Consider the following 23,565-nt stretch of genomic DNA (forward strand, 5'->3'; position numbering starts at 1 on the left):
TCATGAAGATGTTTTGGAGATTCTAAATTTCACACATAAAAAAGATAATTTATCAAAAATAATAGCATTTGAATTGATTGCTGCAATAAAATACCCTAATTATCCTAATATCATACAATGAACAAATCCTTACTGATACATCTGTTAATTGGTGATCGTATTTGCTATAAGTCCTCTCTTTCTACCTCTGTCATAGATGCAAAAGATCCAATTGTCATTACTCAAAGAAATCCAAGAAATTGCCCCAATACCCTTCTCAATACTTACCCCTCATTCAACACCTCAAAACTGATTATTAGGCCATTAGCAAAATGGACTAGATGTTGCTGATACGGACAAAAGTTAGTTGTCCCTCATCTTCTGCTTGAGTTGAACTGATCGAGATGAAGAGGGCATGCTGTGCTATTCCAGTCCTGTGTTAATTCCTGAAGAAAGCAAGTAATCTGCGGGAAGACTGAGCAAACATGATAGGTTATAGCGGGGGTCGGCAACCCGCGGCTCCGGAGCCGCATGTGGCTCTTTTACGTCTGTGCTGCGGCTCCCTGTTGCTTTGGGAAATAATTGGTTGTGGCGACCCTTTTCCTGGCACATCCGAACCGACTCACAATTAGATAGCCTACGGGGGTTTGCGAGCACAGAGCTTTGGAGCCTCTGCGCCACGGGGGGCAGGTTAAGGGAGGCTTAAAAGTGAGGCTGAAGATTTCGAATAAAGTTTTTTCCTTCGACTGCAGTTACCGACTCCGTGTCGTAATTTTAGTGCTGCGTGTAGCACACCGCTACATGGTCAGTATTTAATTAAAATGTATTTTATGTTAGTTTGTTAGTTTTTGAAATGTAAATCTAAATTTGAAGATTATGGTGATCTTGTACAATCTAAATAAGACTTTGTGGCGACCCATTTCCTGACACATCCGAACCGGCTCACAATTAGCCAGCGTTCAGGCTAAGGGAGATAGCCTACGGGGGTTTGTGAGTACGTGTCTTTTGCAGCATCCGCGCCCATGGGGGGCGGGTTGAGGGAGGCTTAAAAGCAAGGCTGTTTAGTTCGAATAAAGCTATCTTTGACTGCAGTTTACTGACTGCGTGTAGCAACCGCTACAACGTGTTTTTATCGCTGGCTGTCCAGAGGGGAGGTGCTGAAACGCTTTGTCGCGTGTCTGGAAGAAGAGAAAACTTTCCTGGGCAGCAAAGGGCTCACCTTTCCTGAGCTGGAACAGCCAGAGTGGCTGGAAAAGCTACACTTCATGGTAGACATAACAGCGCATCTGAACACGCTGAACACAGCTCTTCAACGGGGTAAGGACGTACAGCCCTGCACATGTTGGAGGATGTTTTGGCATTCGAGCGCAAGTTGACGTTGCTTGCCAGAGATTTACAGAAAGGCACATTGTCTCACTTCCCCAATTTGAGAGAGTTCAAAAAAGGTCACGACATGATAAATTCGGAGTATTTACATTGGGCAATCATCGCAATGCAAACATCGTTTGGGAAACGCTTCTGTGAGTTCAGAGAGGAAAAAAACACATTATCCTTCCTGGTCACTCCCCTAAGCATCGATCCATCCCTACTGAATACGACTGCATTGTCAGGTGTGAGTCAACCTGAACAAGGATGATAAATATTTTAATTGCCTATTATTTTACGTATATTCATATGCTTTCATTGTTCAGTGAAATAGTCCTTTTATTTTTCAGGTTGACAGCTGGCTGACGTTATTTTTGGTTTGCTGCTGGCGGCAAATTTAAGCTTGGCGTTTTTCATAAATACAAGAAGGACTCAAATAGACATTGAGTATTTTACTTAAAAGTAACCTTCAACCCAACGTCTTTTTTTCGGAGGTCAACATGTTTTTGTTGCATGCAGAAATGTAATTTCGTTTTCTCTGCAGGAGTTCATCAATTTCATAAATGCAACACATTATAGTTTGTTTATACATAGCATAAAGGCAAAACAAAACGTTGTATGCAGTGTTATTTCATTTTAAATGTCAAACGGGTTTTGCGGCTCCCAGTGTTTTCTTTTCTGTGGGAAACGGGTCCAAGTGGCTCTTTCAGTGGTAAAGGTTGCTGACCCCTGGGTTATAGCATGGATTCAGAGGAGGAAGAATAGAAGGAAGTTCAAGCGTGTAAATGACAACAGGAACTGATTAGGCCAAGTGGATTGTTCCTTACTTATTATGACGCAGAAGGAGGCCATTCTGTCCATTCCAACTATTGAGTGCCAAGAGCCCCATTCTTTATTCTTCTTTAGTCTTGCAACTTATTCTCTCGCCTCCCCTTTGAATCTACTTATGACTTACCACATAAAGCTAATCCTTTAATCTTTAATGCCACATACCTATTCTCAGAGGTAATTTCTGTTAGTCAATTGACTTAACCAGCTTGTCATTAGAATGCAGGAGTTTGGAATTCAATTCTGGTGTCCCCTGTAAGAAGTTCATAAATCCTTCCTGTGTGCACATGGGTTTCCTCCGGGGCTCCGGTTTCCTCCTACGTTCCAAAGATGCAATGGTTAGCGGGTTAAACAGTCATTACAAATTGTCCTGTGATCAGGTTAGTGTTATATTGGTGGGTCACTGAGCAGCGTGGCTCAGTTGGGCTAGAAGGACCTGTTCCACAATATAGCACTAAATTAAGAAATAAGATGCAGCCAAGTTTGAAGTGTTGCTTCAGCATAAGTATGTGGGAACCTTTGTAAGACTCCGTGCTTACACTGGCCATCATGAGGAGGCCAGCTCTGGGCCACTGGACATGATACCTAGAGTTGTGAATGTAGGCTCAGACTGTAGCATACTGGACTCTTCTTGACATTAAACTGGAGTGTGCAAGATGAACTTAGCTGGATCATCCAGGGAATATATCCTTATTGTGGCAACTGACCCTCTTCAGTCTGATTCTTGCAGTGTATTGGAGACTTGACTCAGGAAGTTCATGGGTACACTGAAGAATTCCAGCTAGATTAGAATTTCCCTGCATTAAGACTGAAAAGAAAGCAATTTCCTTATGGCAGTGCTGTACATTTGGATCAGATTTATCCTTCAATCTGGTGCATAGTCTTGTGGCGTCAACTGCACATTACACACCTCAAATCCTGACAATTATTCAGCAAGAGAAATGTTCCAGATCAACACAGTGTATCTGATTATGCTCCTGGCATTTGCAAGTGAAAGCAAGTCATTTTTAATTTCTGTCTGCCTAGGACTTCAAAGAGCGATGATGCAGCTTTACAGCATAGAGCAATTATATCTTTTATTGTACAGGAAATATCACTGAAATGTTGGCGCAGCAGTCGACGTGAAAGTGAGTATCAGCCCTGTAACCTCTCCAGCCTCTCAGTGAGGGATTAAGAATAGGTCCATCGTTTGCCAAGTCTGCGGATTCCAACATGGTGGCAGTGAAACAGTTTAAAACCGAATCACAGATTATAAAGTTTGACTGGAAATAATTCAGCTATGCAGAATGAGGCCTCAACTCTTTGATGTTAGATCAGTCCAGCTCCGAAACAAGAATACTGGAAGGTTTGCATTTACAGATTCCTGACTAAAAAGCACAACTGTTGGGGGGGAAAAAATCTAATTCCATTCTGTATCCAAATTTCCCTGAAGCAGGATATTGGTTTCAATTAAGTGCCAAGTTATTATATTTAGAGGTAAAACTTCAGAGTTGTGGTGGTACTTTAAGGAAGTTTTGAGCACAGATGGTAATTGAGCCTCTTACATCCTTCAAAACTTGATGGATGTGTAAAGCATAATTAAGAAAACGTGACTCTTAAACTCTGGTATTATATTTGCATCATGTAACTAAGTCTGAATAGTCACTAGTGTAAGTTGCAATTATATTTTCTAAAATAAATATGAGACTAATCTATCTGACTTATACCACTGCACCACAAGTATTTTGCAAGGGCAAAAGAAAGTATAAGCATGCCAACGGTTTTCACTCTTTTCCTGCCTCACACTGTCAAATGAAGAAGGATCTGTATGTTAATATTTTCCCCCTACTTTTGAAAGCTGAAGCAGTGTGACGGCACGTTGATTGATTGCCAATGCTCACCCAATTAATCTAAAAACGTGCACTACTCCTGGTCATCTCCTGCCAGGATTGTATTTCCGATTTCACACTCTGCAAAGCAAATCACTTTTAAAAGTCATTTTTCAACAGCCGCCCCACCTGGCCCTCTCATCAGGCGGGGTAACAGGGGCACCTGACCCTGTGGTCTGGCCTTGGGCACTGATCACTAAACCATGCCGCGGATGGTAACAACACGGCTGCTCAAACTTGCAACTTCAGTCAGGGTACTTCCTCACCGCACACTCAGCTCACACAAAAATAAATACAAACATGGCACTCTGGGAGCTGGGCCCTGACAGCATCCCTTACTTACTCGACAGAAGCTGACATGTTCCAGAGTGATGAATTCCGCAGGAGGGTCATGCCTCGATGATCGTGTTTATGTTAGGATGGTTGAAGGGAACTACCGCAGGGAGTAGCGAGGAGGACTTTGGAGTGGTGGTTAGGTAACTGGTTTCAGTGTTAAGGGCTAATTTGCTTCTCACAGAGTAATGGAGACATAAGGAACTGCTGACTTGCAGGACAAACATCAAAACAAGACTTCAAGCTGTATATAGACCTGTTTTGATTAGGTGAAAATTACATCGTTTGAGAGGGGTAGGGACTACCAGACCCAGGATGGTATCCAGTGCCAGTATTCCCTAAGGATGTTGGAGGAGTACAGTATTTCAAGACTTTTGTTTCCTTAATTAGGCCGGGTCGTCGCCTAGATTGACATCGCTCCCAGACGATAACAGGGCACCGAGTGAGTTAGTGTATTGCATTAAAAAAAAGCATTAGTGTTATTTCTTTCAGAATGTCCATCAGTTGTTGAATGGCTTCATACCAGCAAGACGCTTGCTGGTATTTTATTTGCTCGTTCATTCTTGAGCCTCATTAAACAAACTTCTACTTAGTCTTGACAGACAGTGAGATCACCTGTACCGCCCATTGCATACCAGTTCCCCAGTCCCATCCACCTGCTCAAAAATCAAAGAAGTTGAGTGATCCAGACTGAACAATATAATGCAAGCATGAAGGAGGATCTCTGCATAGAAACACTGGTCAGAGGGAGTTATCCATCTCACAGCAGAATCAAAAGTTTAAGAATAATTCTGTTTAATAGTAAAATTACACTGAAATGCTACTCAAGTAAAAACAACCTATCATGACCTCAGTGTATTTGTTGTGAAAATATTAGCATGGTTTCTAAAGGGTTAATGTGTTGACACAAAAGATTCTGCATTCCAAATAGGCAAAGTTTATCTTTGGGTAATTTTTTTTTTATCAGTCACTGCTTACATTCCAAGTTGGTGAAGATAAGCTTGTTGTTGACAGAGCAAGCTATTAGGTCTTTTTATACTTAAAACAAGAAATATTTTGAAGACACATATATATTTACTTGTACCCTCAAAATATGAAGATATGTTTGTACTTAGGAAGAATGTCATGAGCAAATTGCAGTTTTTGAACATTAATCATAAAGGTGTTGATTTTTCAAGCATGTTAGTTGGGCCCATTCAGCAAACATGTACAGCTCAGATGGATAAACACAAGAAAGGCTGGACAAAGCAATGCACACAAAAATAAACTGCAGGAACTCAAAAGGCCAGGCAGCATCTATGGAAGTGTATAAGCATTCGACATTTCGGGCTGAGACCCTTCTTCAGGACTGAAAAGGAAGGTGGAAGGCACCTGAAGAAAAAGATGGGGCAAGGGGAAAGAGGATAGCTATAAGATGATAGGTGAAGCTGGGTGGGTTGGAAACGGATGGAGAAGAAGGTATCTGATAGGAGACGAGAGAGGGCCATAGGAAAAAGGGAAAGAGGAGGGGACCCGGGGGAGGTTATAGGCGGGTGAGAAGAGTTAAGAGGCCAGAATGGTGAATAAAAGAGGGGAGAGGGAGAGAATTTTTTTTATCAAAAGGAGAAATCAATATACATGCCGTCATGTTGGCAGCTACCCAAACAGAATAGAAGGTATTGCTCCTCCACCTTGAGGGTGGCCTCATATTGGCACAAGAGGAGGCCATGGACCAACAAGCCGGTGAATGGGAATGGGAATCAGAATTAAAATTCCTGGCCAACAAAAAGCTCCACTTTTGCTGGATGGATTTTGGTATCATTTTCCACTGAGACATGAGGATGATGCGGAGCCATTACACAGCCTTAGGTAAAGTGCTCATGAAGTTAAGAAGGCTGCACTGAGCATGTGATCCTCTGTACCAATATATGGTTCATTGTCTGATGTCTGAATATTCCCAATTCATGGCTTTAGCTGACAAGGTACCCGTGAAATAAAAAAGAAACATTCTCTGTAATATTCTGTACTATTTTCCTTGTCCTAAAGAGGTTCAGGGCTGGTAGCAGAAGTAATGACAATGCTTACATTTCCTGGTGTATGATGGCACATGCTGAACTTTGGACTGGACCTGCTTTGGTTAATACTGGTTCTCCATATGCCACTGCTGAGACCTTGCACTAGTACCATGTACGTTGTTTGTCTGGCATGAAGCAGATTATTTTCTTGTTAAAAGAATGGACAGCCATCAGCTTGATATATACATTTTGCTCATAATCAGAGATGCAAATTTGATTTAATTAGATTTTCCTTTAATGAGGGAAAACCTCAGATAGGATTGGATCTTGTTTAGCAGAAGCACTCAGAGATGCTTGACAACTTTCAGGAACTAAGGTAAACTGTCAGATGCAGTGAAAGCATATTTTGGTTGAGGAATTTCAATCCAGTGCTGCTCTATTGCCTTCACTTTTCATTCACAGCAAAGGAAATCAGTAAATTCTTCAGCGAGCGGATGTACTACTTCAGATGTGAAGGATGTCAAAAAGATTTGGATGTGATTTCTATTTTTCTCAGGACATTAATAATCTCAGACTTCCTTTTCAAAGATTTATCAGGATTGTCATCTGCTTTTAAAAATAACAAAAACTGTCACATCAAAATCTCCCACATCTTGATGCCCCTTTAACCTCTTAAAAAAATTGTGGAATTTGCAATAACCTTTCCAAATCAGAAGCTGGCATACTCGTGTAACATCATAAAATTCAGGAACAGTAGGAATTAAACACCTACTGTATTTTTCCTCACTTCTGAACTCAGAGGAAGGGTTACAACACAATACAGACAAGCTGAGTGTTGGAAAAGGAGTACTTGCTGCAAGAATGGCCACTGTCTTCTCAGGACACTGAGGAACCTTGAAAGACTTGTGTTCAGTATGCAGGAAGCAGCTTCCCTGTGCAATTGTTGCTGAAGAAGTTGCCAGGAAGATGTCTGCAGTTTCCCGAAATCCCCTGCTTGAACAGTGGCATGTTTGGGAACTGGTAATTCTGTAATATAGTCAAATGCTCCTTCCAGAGACGAATAGAAAAGTAACATTGACCACATATCAAAAGTTCACCACTTTGCTCATGCAGCATCCCTTAAAAGTGAGCAGCAAAGCATCATGGGTGATGTGTCTCTGCAAGAATCCAGAGCCAAAGCTTCTGAGAGTGAAGGTTTGAGACCAATGCAGACCTGTGTATAAGCTTCTTTTTTGAGGGTTTCAATAGTCAAGATGTGACTGAGGAAAACCTTTATCTATTACACCTGCAGCTACGTTGAGTGGAGGTTGAAGCCTGCTAGAAAAGGGTTTGATGCTACCTCCTTTGCCTGATGTCCTTCACCAACTTTTTGCTCATTACTTATCCGATAAATGTGGAAAGGCTTCTCTTCTGGTACTTCAGCTCACAGATTTGAAGAAGGAACTTGCTGACGCCATCTTGGGCTTATGTTGCTGGGAAGCCAGTTGAGGTCAGTCTACTTCAGGTTGGTTTTGCGGGGTTCCTATAACACAAAGAAAACATTCTTCCCCCCCACCCCCCACCCCCATCATTTAACTAATGTTTATTTTCAGCCACATGCACTGTTAAAAGATGTTCCTTCTCAGAGTGGGCATTACCAATCAACATCAAGACGAATGTGACGGAAATCTCTCAAGGAGTGAATTTTAAGGAATACAGTCTATTGGTATGATTTAGACAAGATGGAGACTGGGGGCGAAGCGTAAGAGTATCTAGAGGCCTTGGATAAGGGGGTTAGCCTATGAGGTCAGACTGAGTCACCTTACTAAAATCCTGAAAAATGAGAAGGAATCTTATAGTATCATATAAAATTATGAAAGGGATAGATAATGTATGAAAATTGTTTCCACTGATAATTGAGGGGTAGAACTATGAGGCATCAACTCAAGATTCAGTGGAGTAGGTTTAGAACAGAGATGAAGAGAAACTGCTTTTCACACAGAGTGGTAAATCTGCAGAATTCTCTGCCCAGAGAAGCAGTAGAGGCTACCTTATTAAATATATTTATGACACAGATAGGCAGATTTTCGTTAAGCAGTGGAATTAAGGCTGTGGGAAAAAAAAGCAAATAGCTGAAGCTGCGTCCGCAGCAAGATCATCCATGATCTTAATGAATGGATTGAATGGAAGAGAAGGCTTGACAAACCAGTTGATGTACTCCTGCTGCTATTCTTCTGGATCAAATGTGTATACATGACCACCAACTGACACAAAGATGTGGGTAAACTTTATTAATTCAAACTAAATCAACCTTGCTGGTGGTTCAGAAGGCAGCTTCTGGGTTAATATCTTCTGATGACAGATTTGGTGTGCTGTTTGGTTGCAAAATCATTGGACAAGTTTTGCTTGTCCATGAAGTTTAATGGGTTTCCTACTTCTCCATTTTTTGACACTGCTGAGCTGATGTTAGGAATCCACTCGGGAAATCTTGAACATAAGAGATTCTGCAGATGCTGGAAATCTAGGGTAACACATACCTTGCTTTTCCAATACTGATGAAACATCAACTGTTGATTCCTTTCCATAGATGTGCTTGACCTGCGGAGTTCCCCTAGCATTTTATATGAGTTATTCAGGAAATGTTGAACATTTTATCAAATCTAAAAGTATTTTTTGGAGTCTTCTGGCCCTGCAGCAAGAATGGGCTTGGTCACACAAAGTGGTGAAGACCGAGTGTAATTATTTTGTTGCATGGAGAATCATTGCCAAACTCCATAGAGCTGAATCAGTTCTTTCCTCCTGTGATACTACTTTTAATCAGAGAGTTAAAAACTGATCTAAGCATTTCTGCTATTTTGCCCAGGGAAAGTCAAACGTTTTAACGTAGAAACATAGAAAACCTACAGCACAATACAGGCGCTTCAACCCACGATGCTGAGCCGAACATGTACTTACTTTAGAAATTACCTAGGGTTACCCATAGCCCGCTATTTTTCTAAGCTCCAGATACCTATCCAAGAGTCATTTAAAAAACCCTATCGTATTCGCCTCCACCACCGTTGCCCGGCAGCCCATTCCACGCACTCACCACTCTGTGTGTAAAAAACCTACCCTGGCATCTCCTCTGCACCGAGCACCTTAAAACTGTGCCCTCTCGTGTTAGCCATTTCAGCCCTGGGAAAAAGCCTCTGACTATCCACACGATCAATGCCTCTAATCATTTTATACACCTCTATCGAGTCACCTCTGATCCTCCGTCACTCCAAGGAGAAAAAGCCAAGTTCCCTCAACCTATTCTCATAAGGCATGGTCCCCAATCCAGGCAACATCCTTGTAAATCTCCTCTGCACCCTTTCTATAGTGAGGTGGACAGAACTGAGCACTGTACTCCAAGTGGGGTCTGACCAGGGTCCTGTATAGCTGTAACATTACCTAGTATTTTGAACCTTTCGTAAGCTTTTCTTTCCTTCCTGACTAGATTCTCAACAGCCTTTGTACACCATGGTTCCTGTACCCTAATTAACGGCTGTTCTTTTTTGAATCAGAGAGGAAAAAAAATCTCCCACTTTCACTATCTTCTTTTGCCTTTTCAAATGGTATTCTCTTGTAACATGGAATGAGTTCTATACTATACTGGCCCCTATCAATCTCTTCCTCCTATCATTCAGGGAAAGTGAACATCAGATTAAGCCAACAATGCCAGACCACTGGACAAGTACAACTGGATTCTAGACATAAATGACAATGGGAACAAGATGTCCTAAAGTTTATGAAGTATGAAAAGTAAGAGCCTTCGCAGGAAACTGGTAGCATTCCTCTATTGATGCAAAAATTGTATTTTCTGGTGCACATTCTACAGGACCACAATAAGCAGCCTGGTGTTGCAAACTTAAAAGCATTACTTAATGATTTCTGTAAAGAGTTTTCAAGGATGAATTAACAAACTGCTTTGCTTAAACAATAATGATGATTACTTCATTAATCTTCTATGATAAATGAATTATAAAAGAGCTAGAGTCAAATCAGTCAGCTTCCCATTATAGCTTCGAACAAATAAATGAATGGATTGTATCAGAATGCTAACACTATTCACTGTGAAAGGCTCCCCCAGTATTGCATTGAGTGTCAACCTAGAAAGGATATACAAATCATAGTGGACGATTACAGTCAATAATGAATCTCATGACAAAACTTTGCTTATAACTTAACTGCTTAATGCAATCATTTATTTACTTCCAAATTGCTCTGATTCTGACAAATGAAAAGCAATACTAATAGACCATCACCTCTTACTTTCATAAGGTAACTTATGTAAGTATACAGAAGTTACTGTATCCTCAAGGTTTAAAGGTCTTCTTAAGTTTTAACTTTATAAGTGTAAAATGGCACATACAAAGTAAAAGGTTTAAAATGAGAGAGTAATCAAAATATGAGTCTTCGGCAGTTGGGGGGGGGGGTGACAAAAAGTGAAATTTAAATATTTGTTTGCCACTTGAGATTAACACTCTGGCTATCCTTCATCATTAGCCCAGAGCTGTGCATGATGGAAGCTTCTGAATAGTTATGGCATAACTCTTGCTGAAAGTCTTGGTTGCCTTTTCAGTCACCATTATAGGCCTGAGGATAAGGTTAAATCACGTTATTTTCCATTAATCTTGTCCATCATGTTAATACTGAACCTCTTTTGATGCATAAACTAAATCTTGCCCTGGGTTATGGCATAATTTACTGTAAATAATAATTGATATAATTTAAAAAATTAGATTAAAATGCATCAAACTTACACACAGAAATGATATGCAGCTATAATTATTTCATGTGACTCCATTTTAGTTTTGGAAATATTTTATAATTAGCTAATTAAATAGAATATGCTCAGGCACTGACCTTGAATAAGAAAACTAGAATGGAGGAAAAAAAACAGTTGAATAATATTTTGTTAATCTGTACTTTTGATCTTTATTTTGCTTAAAAAATAGGTTCCATCATAGAATTTCTCTAAAAAATAAAATACGCATTATTTTGACAATTAATCATCTATTGCGAACATTACATGACTTATTCTACTAACATTGTTTCTTATTTGCAGAAAAATTCAGTGAAATTTCGGAGGGCCTATATCATCATCAAACCTTTGCTAGTGATTAAAAATTAAGTTCTTAAACCTGACTTTACTCAGAATTACGCTTGACACAGGCTAACAATTCTTCTCAACACCAACATTGCATTACTTCCCTTGGTCTGCAGTGCAACACTATAACAAAGTTCAAAGGAAAAAAACATGGGCAGGAAATTAGAATTGTGAACAGCCATATTCTGGGCACGAGAAGTGCAGTTAGTGCTCCAAAAAGGCACACATAAGGCATATTTGTAAGATTGAATCACATGGAACACCTATGTGGTACAGACACGTATGCAGGCAATGTCTGACAATGTGTGCAGAATGGACAGATCAATTTGTGAATCTGGTATTGATGTGGCACTTCTTTTGCCATTTGAGGCTCAACACCTTGGCCAATGTGCTTTTTTAACCTTGCACAGCTGAATGTGAGCTTGCCATGTAATCCTAGCAGTGCTGCTTAAAGGGTTCAACTACATATGGGATGGGTTCTTTTTTTGATTGCATCTGGCTGTTGCTTTGATCTTGCATGAATTTGGTCATCAATGTTGTTGTTTCAGGTCACAGGGATCCGCAAAGAGTGGCGTAGCGCATGCCAAAAGGGTTTCGTTCTGACTTCAATGCATCTGTGTTGACCAGCTGTTTTCAGCTGTCTGCATTAGGAGAATGAGTACAGGGCCCAGAGAACTGAGGGGGCTTCTAAGGGAGGCATGTGAACCATACATTCACCATATGGGATATTCAGAATAATTTGGGGTGCTTGGTAAATCATTCATTTACTAGCACCTCAAGGTAGCGGGTGTGGTAGATCCCTGCACCTCAATGCTCATATTGAAATTTGTCTCTTCCTATGGCTAAGACTGAAATTTTATTTCTGTTTTCATCTGGTGGAGTTTTTGCAGTCAGCATAAATGTTTGGTGACATTTTATTTAGTCATCATTAAAAATTTTGGACAAATACAAGTTACAGGACCTTTAGATTGGTTATGATAATTTCAATTCCTGCACTTTCACAATCAGCCATCGTCGCCCGTGTTCAACAATTCGCTCTTTCATCCCCCTGCCCCTTACCTCACGCACCCCAGCTGAATTACCAAAGTCCCCAGTAAGCCTATTTTGTTGTTATATTTATGACCACGTGTTGTTGGCCTATAACCTGTCCTCTAAATTTGCATTTTTAAGACACATTCTTAAAACAAAATATTGTCAGCAGGAAGCATATCAGGGTAAAAATATAAAAGGCAACTGCAACTTGGTTTTCAGGGTTTTTTTTTATTTCAATTATAGAATTTATAAGCTTAGTTTTATTTGTATATTGAAACATCAAAACATTCAATGAAATACATCTTCTGGCATCGGTGGCTAACACAGCACAAGGACTATGCTGGGGACAGCCTGCAAGTGTTGCCATGCCCACAATTTACAAAACGTAACACGTACGTCTTTGGCATATGGAAGGGAGGCAGAGATCCTGGGACAAAAATCAAGGGTTTTTGTGGAGAACATAGAAACTCATTACATACAGTGGCAGAAACCTCAATTGCTGATCGTTGGTACTCTAAAGCTTTATGCTAACTAGTACACTGTGTACTAACATGGAAATGTTCAGCATAGGTTAAAAATGAGGATCGCACTGTCTGACTGTCACTGTGGCAGAGAAGTGACATGGGGCTATGTTTGTCTGCTTTTCTTTATAATAAAAATGCTTACATTTAAATGTAACTGTCATGAATGTAAAAGCTTATTCTTCTGTTTCTTCTTTTTATATGCTTTTATTATGAATAAAGTATATATTTCGAAATAAGGTAGAAGAGTTTTGGCATCATCCCTCAGTTTGACTTCCAAAGTTGTACAAGGTCAGACACAGAGAATATATTCACAGAAAAAATATTCTCACACTTCAATGTTATCTTTTTTCTACATATATGCATCTTTTTCAATGCTACTATACTTTTTTTTTACCATAATAGAGGTGACCAGGACTGTACATTGCACTCTGACCATAAGCTAAACAGAGAGTGATTCAGGCTTACCGTAGCTTCTCTACACTTCAATTCCAATGCCTCAGTGTCACCCACTGTATGGCCGCAGATTGTAAATCATGGAAGCCAGTGTCTGGTATCCCAAAAGTAGTCACGATGCTCTCGTGAGGAAGGGAAAAACAATATATGTCATGTTCTCATGAAGTGAGTTCACTGGAATGCTAAAAGAATGACTCTGCAGTCTACTCCACGCTGGCAGACTGCTGCAGTGCTCATGACGGAGTCTTGCACAACTTTGACATTATAACAGACTAGATGTAGTTACCAGATATTCAGCAAACAGCTGCCCAGAAGCATGGGATGAGGTAAATGTTAAATAAGAAGAAAAGGATGAATCAAAATCAGAATTAACCAAGAAACATAGAAACATGCTGATAATTTTACACAGGTGGGTACAAATCATGTATGCAAGAGCATTTTAGCTTAGCTAGTATTCCTACAAGTTCCCTACTTTTAGTGTTGCAGGAACACAAAAAACCTACAGCACAATACAGGCCCTCCAGCCCACAAAGCTTTGCCGAACATATACCTACTTTAGAAATTACTTAGGATTACCCATAGCCCTCTATCTTTCCAAGTTACATGTTCCTATCTAGGAGTCTCTTAGAAGACCCAGTTGTATCCTCCTCCACCACCGTCCTCGCACTCACCAGTCTCTCTGTAAAAAACTTACCTCAGACATCTCCTCTGTACCTACTTCCAAGCACCTTAAAACTGTTTCGTCTTGTGTTAGCCACTTCAGCCCTGGGAAAAAGCCCCTGACTACCCATACGATCAATGCTTCTCATCACCTTATACACAATTAACATCACCATCTTATATGATGTGAAACTTGTTGTTTGGCAGCAGCAGTGCAAAGACATGAAATTACAATAAATTACAAAATAGATTGTGCAAAAACAAAAGGAATAATGAGGTTGTGTTCATGGGTTGAAAGTCTGATAATTCAGGGGATGAAGACTGAATTGTTGACTGCAGATCTTCAGCCTTATCCCCAGCGGTAGTAAGGAGAAGAAGTCATGTATTAGATGGAGAGGGTTCACGGTAATGGATTCCTCACTCTTGAGGCACTTCCAGATTGGTGGGGAGGGTTGCACCGCTGATGCAGCTGGCTGACCCTATCACTCTCTACAGCTTCTTGTGATCCTGTGCATTGGACTTTCCATACCAGTCAGAAGGGTCTCCACTGTATATCTATAGAAAATACATACAACATCTCCTCAAACTCCTAATGAAGTAGAACCATTGGCATGCCTTCTTCATGACTGCATCAATGCTTTAGGCCTAGGATAGATCCTTTGACACCCAGGAACTTGAAGCTGCTTATTCCTTCTACCGCTGATTACTCAGAGTGGACCGGTGTGTGCTCTTCTGACTTCTTTTTCCTGAAGTCCACAATCAATTCTTTGCTCTTGTCAATGTTGAGTGCAAGGTCATTGTTGCAACACCACTCAACAAGCTGATCCACCTCACTCTTGCACACCTCCTTGCCACCAACACATGGAGGAGAATGAACCACCAAGTCATTGTAGACTGCTCTTTATGGAGTGTTCTCATTTATAAACAAGACATTCAACACAATCCAGTATCCTTTTTGCAACTTTCCTCTATCATTCTCAGTGTCTATTAGGTTATGATGTAACACAAAGGTAACACAAAAAAAAATCCAAATTTATAAGATTTGCCATGTTGGATACTATGTACATGTGAACCAATTAGCCTTTTGTATCCTGATAGTATCTATCTATTTTGTTCACAGATAGAGTATAGTAACAAGTCCTTCTGGTTGAACAATCCTGTGCTGCTAAATTTTATCCATGTGAGAAATTGACCCATTAAGCTGTATATATTTGGAATGTGGGAGGAATTCACGCTATCAATAGGAGAAGGTAAAATCTCCTTACAGACAATGATGAGAATTGAACCCGGGTCACTGGTGTCATACGAGCATTACACTAACCACTACACCAACTGGTGTACAGCATCTCCAGTGTAGCGTTCCCCAATAAAGCTAAAGCTTGGCTGGTAGAAACCTGCTTTTCATTTGATGAAACTGTGAAAAACCTCTGAAGGACATCATCCAACATCAGACTGAGCCTTCTGACCAGGAGGGGCAATTGGGTTGCTGACAGCTAATGAAGGTATCTGTTCAATAGAGATTCTGATATCACCAATGATATCCCCAATGAGAAGATAGGAGGCACATTATCCATTGTGTCCTGCAAGTCCGCAGGGGCGACAGTTGCATTCCTAGATACCTGTTGGAAAACAGACTTCTTGGTGTGTCTGTGTGACAGATCTAGATGCTGGTGTCTACAGCTCTGGCCGTAGCTATCTGAGACTATATAACAGTAAGCATTTCTTCATCAAACACACCATTATTGTTGGATCCAGCAGTGTGCTCTTGCCAAAAGAAACAGTTACTAGATGCTTTCTCTAGATCTAAAATATTAACACCTTTTCTTTCCATAGATGCTGACTCTCCTACTGAATGTCTCCAGTTTTTCTGTTTTTATTTCAGAGTTCCACCTTCTCCAACTATTTTTGATTTTCAGTGTGCTTCGGACACCATTTCTAGGTTTCACTACAAGCTCTGTAGAAAGCCCTGCAGCAGCTTAAGACTTAACTCTTCCATGTTAAAACATAGAACATTAAAACACAGTACAGGCACTTCCCTATTTTTTAACCTACATGAAGATCAATCGAACCCTTCACTGCTATATAGTTCTCCATTTTTGTATCATCCATGTGCCTGTCTCAGAATTTCTTAAATGCCCCTAATGTATTTGCTTCTACCTCCACACTGGCAGCATGTTCCACACACCCACCACTCTCTGTAAAAAATAAACTTACCTCTGAAAGTTCCTTGATGGAGACTTTTTGGGCAGACCTGTCAAGGAAGCAAACGCTTCATTTGCAAACCCATCAGTTTTCCCATTGAAGTGCTACTTTAAAGTTTAACTTGAGTTCTATGATTGTGGTCAAGCCTAACCTCTGGGGACCTGTGGCCTGTGTCATTCTTCACTTGCTCAGTCTGGAAGAAATCCACAACACTGAATCACTACAGGTCCATTGTTGCTTTGATCTGTCCTCTATATTATGCTCAGTGTAGGAATCCAAGCGGATGATGGAGAGGGGTCAGTTCAGTGGTTGTGAATCTTAGTTTTTCTCTCTTGACCCAATCAGTTTGCAGTTCTGAAAGGATTAAACAAAGGTAGGGTTTTTGTGAGGGAAGATTATGGTAGGTGCGGTGCAAGGTAAGGGGAGAAGTGAAAGGGACATCTCTACATGACCCTGAAGCTTTGAAACCCAAAATTGCTGTGGGTTGTGATGCAATGAGAAGATAGCTTGTAGCATCTTCTGTGCTTTTAGCCTTGCCTGTGATCGTGGGTTTAGTAATGGCATGCACTCTCTACTTGGTGAGGGGATGATGATGCAGTTGCTCCCATGTCCTCAAGACATCTTCCAACATTCCCCTGCCCCTCCGTTCCCCGCATACGCACACCCTCCTCTCTCCCCATCATTTAGATGCTACAATAGGCAACTATGTACCAACCTGCCCTGCATGACGGACAACTGTATGCAAGTGAACATGACACATGTGCTTGCATGATGTGCCCCCCTTAGCAGTGAGATCCAGGCATGAATTTGACAGCAGAACTAAATGTGAGATGTTATGAAGCATTTGGCAAAAATTCCTGACAGGCTGTCAATAGGTGTGTGTGTGTGTGTGTTGCTTCAAGCAGAATTTGCTGCAACTTTGGGCAACAGTATTAAAAGATGCAACACCAACTTAACACAAGTGAGATCATAGAACTTGTTTTCCTGTATTTAGGACGTTTCATTTGATTCCACAGAACGGAGGATTCCACATAACATTGTTGTGCTTTCTATTATCCTAAATCCAAGTTCTAAGGTCTTAATCCTCTCCCAGTACCCTCACAGTGCGTATATACAGGGCGTCTATTCTTTACCATCAGCTCCATGATTATGTTAACACAGACATCCCACCCTGCAAAAACTCATTTCAGGGAGGTAGCAACCCCACCCCCCACAACCCCATATCAACCCCCCGCCATAGACCTCCAAGGGTGTATGTAATACTTTGTTTAGTGTTTTTGTCTAATCTGTAAACCAAGTTGGGTGTATGCAGCAAATGTGACATTAAAATATGTACTTATAATATATTGGAGTCATTTTTTTATTCTGTTACAACTTTAAACAAGTCTACAGGGAGTTTGGCTTCATCATGTAGGACATCAATAGAGTAGCTCCTTAGCAGCTAGCCAGCTAGTTTAAATAACGTTCGCTATGCTAATGAACAAATGACAGCTGTTAACATGTCTTTTACATTTTAACCCATCATGGGCAATAGAAAAGTTACCTTTGCAAACAGTGCAGCGAGCAACACTGTCATTATTTTTGAGGTGGACTGTAAAGCCCGCCCAGAGAGAAAACTGATAGGTCTACTTAGACCATTCAGGATGCTCTCTCTCTTCTTCTCCCTCTCCCTCTCAAAAAAATCAATTTCCGAGATGTTGGATATAACTTGCGGGCATCAGGGAGCCGCAATCAATATGCGGGAGACTCCTGGAACTTCCGGGAGAGTTGGGATGTCTGTTAACACTGGTAAAGTATGGAAGCACAATGCATTTCTGTGTTCCACTCTTCCACGTCTCCATGGACAAACTGAAGTCCAGCACTTTTGCCAGCATCTGTTGCAATGACTATGCTCCTCCACTTTAAGATGAGACTAACAACGGGTCAAGACAGGAGCAAAACATCAAAACAGAGTATTTATTTACTTATTGAGAAACAACGTGGATTAGGCCTGTCCAGCAATCCTCTGGTTTAATCTGAGCCTAATTACAGGACAATCTACAAGGACCAATTAAGCTACCAACTGGTACATCTTTGAACTGTGGAAGGAAACAGGAGCACCCGGAGGAAACCCACATGGTCACAGGGAGGACACACAAATTTCTTACGGGCAGTGACAGAAATTGAACCCAGGTTGCCTCTAACCACTACCCTATCATGCTGCCCCATTATGGTTTGTAGCAGCTTCAAGGAGCATTGAGCAAACAGGCGTTAACTGCACCATTTTTATCCTGGGCTTGTGTAATGGAAATACCCAGTTTTTACCTCTCCAGTATTTTCCATAGTTGTCTGATAGGCACTGCAGTAGAGCTTAGGCTGAGGTAAATCGTTCTGAAGCTTTACCTTCCTCTGATCTAAGAGTATGTACTGTATAACACTCCTTCAAGGCCAGGAGACAATCTGAGGCTTCTTCTATCACTCCACACAACTTAAGCTATTGAATATTTTATTAAAACTGTGTTATTTGTAGCTGCTGAGGTCAGTAACAAAGTACCTCCTCTAATACACTGAAATGCATTTAATGCAAGGTTTAAGGTATTCCTAATGCAGCAGTCATTAGATGTTTAATGAGTTGTCTGATGTCCTTCCATGCTATGAAAATCACAATCAATTCACTCCTTGCTTTGAGTCCAATTACATATGTTTGCCAAAAACTACCGAAACAAACATTTTGACCCTTTACAAATATTTATTATATTTGAAAGAAAGGTGTAGATAGTGAGTTTTACAAGCAATGAGCCCTATATTAAAAATATAGCCATTAATCTTATTTCTTTTCTTCATATTCATACTACTGTTAACTTCCTATTTTTCTTATCTTAGCCATTCTCACAGGCAAGAGGGCTTGGCAAATTTTTACCACTGTATCTGTTACCTGTAGTGTTACACCACTACAGGTGAGCTTATTAACAATACTTGCACGATGTTAAGAGCACTAAACTATTTAATGTTTCAATTAGTTCAAATCTACATTAATTTTGTTGGAAACTATTCACCTTGACAATTCTTATTACAATCACAACGTGAAAGACCAATATGCATATTGAATGGAAAACTCAACGAAAGGTAGTGGAGCAAACAGGAGGAAATCTGCAGATGCTGGAAATTCAAACAACAACACACACAAAATGCTGGTGGAACACAGCAAGCGAGGCAGCATCTATAGGGAGAAGCACTGTCGACGTTTCGGGCCGAGACCCTGCGTCAGGACTAACCGAAAGGAAAGATAGTAAGAGATTTGAAAGTAGTGGGGGGAGGGGGAAATGCGAAATGATAGGAGAAGACCGGAGGGGGTGGGATGAAGCTAAGAGCTGGAAAGGTGATTGGCGAAAGTGACACAGAGTTGGAGAAGGGAAAGGAACATGGGACGGGAGGCCTCAGGAGAAAGAAAGGTGGGGGGAGCACCAGAGGGAGATGGAGAACAGGCAAACAACTAAGTATGTCAGGGATGGGGTAAGAAGGGGAGGAGGGGCATTAACGGAAGTTAGAGAAGTCAATGTTCATGCCATCAGGTTGGAGGCTACCCAGCCGGTATATAAAGTGTTGCTCCTCGTAAAGATAATGGATTCGGCCCAGCACATTAAGGGTAAAGTCTTCCCAATCATTGAGCACTGTCATAGGAAAGACACATCCATCATCAGAGCTCCTCACCACCCAGGCTATGCTCTTCTTAATGCAGCCATCTGATAGAAGGTACAAGAGACTCAGGACTCACACCACCAGGTTCAAGAACAGTTACTACTCCTCAGATTTCAGGCTCTTGAATAAAAGTCGATAACTACACTCACTTGCCCCATCATTGAAATGTTCCTACCTCCACTGATCTCACTTTCACTTGCCCCGACATTGAAATGTTTCTACCTCCACTGATCTCACTTTCACTTGCCCCGACATTGAAATGTTCCTACCTCCACTGATCTCATTTTCACTTGTCCTGTCATTGAAATGTTCCTACCTCCACTGATCTCACTTTCACTTGCCCCGACATTGATATGTTCCTACCTCCACAGATCTCACTTTCACTTGCCCTGTCATTGAAATGTTCCTACCTCCACTGATCTCACTTTCAGTTGCCCCGACATTGAAATGTTCCTCCCTCCACTGATCTCACTTTCACTTGCCCCGACATTGATATGTTCCTACCTCCACTGATCTCACTTTCACTTGCCCTGTCATTGAAATGTTCCTACCTCCACTGATCTCACTTTCAGTTGCCCCGACATTGATATGTTCCTACCTCCACTGATCTCACTTTCAGTTGCCCCGACATTGATATGTTCCTACCTCCACTGATCTCACTTTCACTTGCCCCGATATTGAAATGTTCCTACCTCCACTGATCTCACTTTCACTTGCCCCGACATTGAAATGTTCCTACCTCCACTGATCTCACTTTCACTTGCCCCGACATTGAAATGTTCCTACCTCCACTGATCTCATTTTCACTTGTCCTGTCATTGAAATGTTCCTACCTCCACTGATCTCACTTTCACTTGCCCCGACATTGATATGTTCCTACCTCCACTGATCTCACTTTCACTTGCCCTGTCATTGAAATGTTCCTACCTCCACTGATCTCACTTTCACTTACCCCGACATTGAAATGTTCCTACCTCCACTGATCTCACTTTCAGTTGCCCCGACATTGAAATGTTCCTCCCTCCACTGATCTCACTTTCACTTGCCCCGACATTGATATGTTCCTACCTCCACTGATCTCACTTTCACTTGCCCTGTCATTGAAATGTTCCTACCTCCACTGATCTCACTTTCAGTTGCCCCGACATTGATATGTTCCTACCTCCACTGATCTCACTTTCAGTTGCCCCGACATTGATATGTTCCTACCTCCACTGATCTCACTTTCACTTGCCCCGATATTGAAATGTTCCTACCTCCACTGATCTCACTTTCACTTGCCCCGACATTGAAATGTTCCTACCTCCACTGATCTCACTTTCACTTGCCCCGATATTGAAATGTTCCTACCTCCACTGATCTCACTTTCTCTTGCCCCGACATTGAAATGTTCCTACCTCCACTGATCTCACTTTCACTTGCCCCGACATTGAAATGTTCCTACCTCCACTGATCTCACTTTCACTTGCCCCGACATTGAAATGTTCCTACCTCCACTGATCTCACTTTCACTTGCCCCGACATTGAAATGTTCCTACCTCCAATTGATCTCACTTTAAGGACTCTTAATCTCGTTATTTCCTGTCCTCGATATTTATTGCTATTTATTTGAATTTGCTCTTGCAAAATTTGTTGTCTCCTGCACTCTGGATGATCTTTCATTGATCCTATTATATAGATTTCTATATATTCTATAGAATTTGCAGAGGGTGCCCACAAAGAAATGAATCTCAGGATTGTATATGGTGACATATATGTACTTTGATAATAGAATTACTTTGAACATCGACATTAGGTCCATGTGAGTTCAAGAACAATCTATGATTCTCCATACTAAATTTGCCCCATATTCCCATTAATTCTCCCCAGATTCTATCACTCTCCTACATATGTGGGACAATTTTGAAAGGCCACCAACTTGCATGAAAACCTTTGTCCCTGTTCACATGGATGAAGCCCATGCAGACTCTACACGGGTAGCTCCAGAGGTCAGGATTGAAACTAGATCACTGGTGCTGAGGGGCAGCTGTTCTTTTACAACTTGAAGTGCACTTGCATTCCAACTCCTGACAGTTATTTGCTCACCAATGAGAATTTCTAGCAAACAAAACATTTGGCTACCACATGATTGTTTGAACATCATAACTGCGGCTAACGTTGAAGGATTTATTTCACTCATGTATCTTGGAAGAAAGAAGTAAATGGAGAAAAAAAATAGAGCACTATTAATTCGCAAAATGGCATGATTTGTTTTCACTGCAGACTCTATTAACATCCTGTTCTTTCTTGCCTCTAAGTGGACCTTAGAAGCTCATCTAATGAGACACCTATAAAAGCTTCTAAGTGTACACAACCACAGCATCAGCTCCCATCCTGTTGAAAGCTCAGTGCATTCCTACAGACGCCAGTTTACAACAAATTGTCAACAACTTCCTATTCATTGTAGACTGTGTTTTTAATACGCTGTGGATTGAGTTCTGTGGCCATAAGTAGGGCAGCTCATTTGTTTGTCCTGAACTCACGGAATAGAAGATCACAAGCCAATATTCTGACTTTCAGTCAAAAACAATTAAATGAGGATACTTGCAAGTTACTAATATTACGCATTTACAGCTTTTGAGACAGAACGCAACGTACGATCTCTCTTTCAGGAAACAAAACCTTTAGAGTGAAATGAGCTCTCCTTAACATTGATCTTGGGATGTATTTTAACACCAGGAAAGATATTTGAAATATATCATGCACAAAGGGTCAAAGCAAGGTTTGCACAGGATTATACTAAAGTTTAGTTGTGGTGTAAGGTTGTTAATGATAGAGCAAGTCTTACATGTATAGCATGCTCAAAGGTCATTCCTTCATTTCTAATTGAAGCAAAGGAAGTTAATTAGGGACATTGCTGTGAATCCTGAAGGAATTGTAATGGTGAGAGACCTGGGATGGATGGGAGTTGGGGGGGGTGGGGAAGTCAGTTGTAAGCTGGCTTGCGACAATAAGGATTGGGGTGAGTATTGGTTGGAAAAAGACTCAATTTCTTGCTGGGAGGTGAACTGGGGAAGGGGTAGTTTGACACAGTTAATTAGGGACCAACGGGTTGAAAATTAGTGGTGGCAGATGAGGGTCAGAAGGTAGGTGGTCCATAATTCACCCACCAACAATCTCTAAATCAGTGCTCCATAGATGTGCAGGCTAAGGAAAGAAAGAACAAAACTGACGTGGTGAGGATTCATAAAGAAAAGTTTGGCATCAACTTTGGCACATCATTGGTATTATACAACCTCTTCCCATTCCATTAATTGTGTACATCAGTTCAAAGTCAAAGTAAATCTATTTTCAAAGTACATACATGTCACCATATACTACCTTGAGATTCATTTTCTTGCATGCTTCTACAGGAAAATAAAACCCTGTGTTTTCATAAATTTATGAAAAATTATACATAAATAAAGACCAGTAAACAAATAAACAATGTGCAAAAGAAGACAAATAGTGCAAAAATAATTATAAATATGTTTATTTACATATAATTATTCATTTATACT

At 40.9% G+C, this 23,565-nt stretch overlaps 1 long non-coding RNA gene across 1 annotated transcript in view; it reads right to left on the reverse strand.

The window, feature by feature from the left end:
- The window catches only part of LOC132404204 (uncharacterized), a 238,517-nt gene that overhangs the window by 32,707 nt on the left and 182,245 nt on the right, over window positions 1-23,565 (reverse strand). The gene's annotated exons all lie outside the window — the stretch shown is intronic.

Source organism: Hypanus sabinus, chromosome 13 (genome assembly GCF_030144855.1).
Source record: "Hypanus sabinus isolate sHypSab1 chromosome 13, sHypSab1.hap1, whole genome shotgun sequence".
Classification (NCBI taxonomy): domain Eukaryota; kingdom Metazoa; phylum Chordata; class Chondrichthyes; order Myliobatiformes; family Dasyatidae; genus Hypanus; species Hypanus sabinus.